Below are 1419 nucleotides of genomic sequence, written 5' to 3'. Positions count from 1 at the left end.
ACGCGGTCTGCACGTCCGGCACGAACGCTGGTCCAACTGAGGCGCCAGGTGGAAATGGCATGGCAAGCCGTTCCACAGGACTACATCCAGCATCTCTACGATCGTCTCCATGGGAGGATAGCAGCCTGCATTGCTGCGAAAGGTGGATATACACTGTACTAGTGCCGACATTGTGCATGCTCTGTTACCTGTGTCTATGTGCCTGTGGTTCTGTCAATGTGATCATGTGATGTATCTGACCCCAGGAATGTGTCAATAAAGTTTCCCCTTCCTGGGACAATGAATTCACGGTGTTCTTATTTCAATTTCCAGGAGTGTAGTTGCCGGCCTGAGTGGCCGTGCGGTTCTAGGCGCTACAGTCTGGAGCCGAGGGACCGCTACAGTGGCAGGTTCGAATCCTGCCTCCGGCATGGATGTGTGTGATGTCCTTAAGTTAGTTAGGTTTAAGTAGTTCTAAGTTCTACGGGACTGATGACGCCAGAAGTTAAGTCCCATAGTGCTCAGAGCCATTTGAACCATTTTGACATTAGTTCCCACATAAAGATAGGTAATCCAACTACCAGATTCGCAGGGCGGGCTGCCTTCGCGCCTTCCTGGACACATCGTGTCAACGACTTGCACAAGCGAAATGGCGCTTGCCATATCACAAACGAAGCCCATACTGAACATCTGTATTGCGAATTACGAACTTTGAGAGATGGTCTGTCCACTGATGTGTGTTCGTTTTCAGCACTTTTTGCGCAGTCTTCTTCTGAAACCCTGGAGGTACTCACGAGTAATCATGTATGTGGTATCCCCATAATCAACTCAAAATCCCAGCCCCTATGGAAAACGACACAACACAAAAACTCTTTTTATATTACTATTCCTGACTAAGACATTAATTGAAATAATTATACATAATTTTTTTGAAATATAAACAGCCCCAGTATGTGGCTAAGCCATGTCTCCGCAATATCCTTTCATCCAGGAGTGCTAGTTCTGCAAGGTTCACAGGAGAGCTTCTGTGAAGTTTGGAAGGTAGGAGACGAGGTACTGGCGGAATTAAAACTGTGAGGACGGGGCGTGAGTCGTGCTTGGGTAGCTCAGTTGGTAGAGCACTTGCCCGCAAAAGGCAAAGGTCCCGAGTTCGAGTCTCGGTCCGGCACACCGTTTTAATCTGCCAGGAAGTTTCATATCAGCGCACACTTCGCTGTAGAGTGGAAATTTCATTCTATAAACATCCCCCAGGCTGTGGCTAAGCCATGTCTCCGCAATATCCTTTCTTCCAGGAGTGCTAGTTCTACAAGGTTCGCAGGTTCTGTGAAGTTTGGAAGGTAGGAGACGAGGTACTGGTGGAATTGAAGCTGTGAGCACAGGGCGTGAGTCGTGCTTGGGTAGCTCAGTTGGTAGAGCATTTGCCCGCAAAAGGCAAAGGTC

At 48.4% G+C, this 1419-nt stretch overlaps 1 non-coding gene across 1 annotated transcript; it reads left to right on the top strand.

Annotated features, from left to right (window-relative positions):
* Positions 1 to 1073: 1073 nt before the first annotated feature.
* On the top strand, positions 1074 to 1148 carry Trnal-caa (transfer RNA leucine (anticodon CAA)). The gene has a single exon. It is a non-coding gene; the product is annotated as a tRNA-Leu (tRNA).
* Positions 1149 to 1419: the final 271 nt, after the last annotated feature.

The sequence above is a fragment of the Schistocerca nitens genome, chromosome 2 (genome assembly GCF_023898315.1).
Source record: "Schistocerca nitens isolate TAMUIC-IGC-003100 chromosome 2, iqSchNite1.1, whole genome shotgun sequence".
Taxonomy (NCBI): Eukaryota; Metazoa; Arthropoda; class Insecta; order Orthoptera; family Acrididae; genus Schistocerca; species Schistocerca nitens.
Note: the sequence above shows the minus strand (reverse complement) of the source record. Positions and strands in the feature narration are given on the sequence as shown.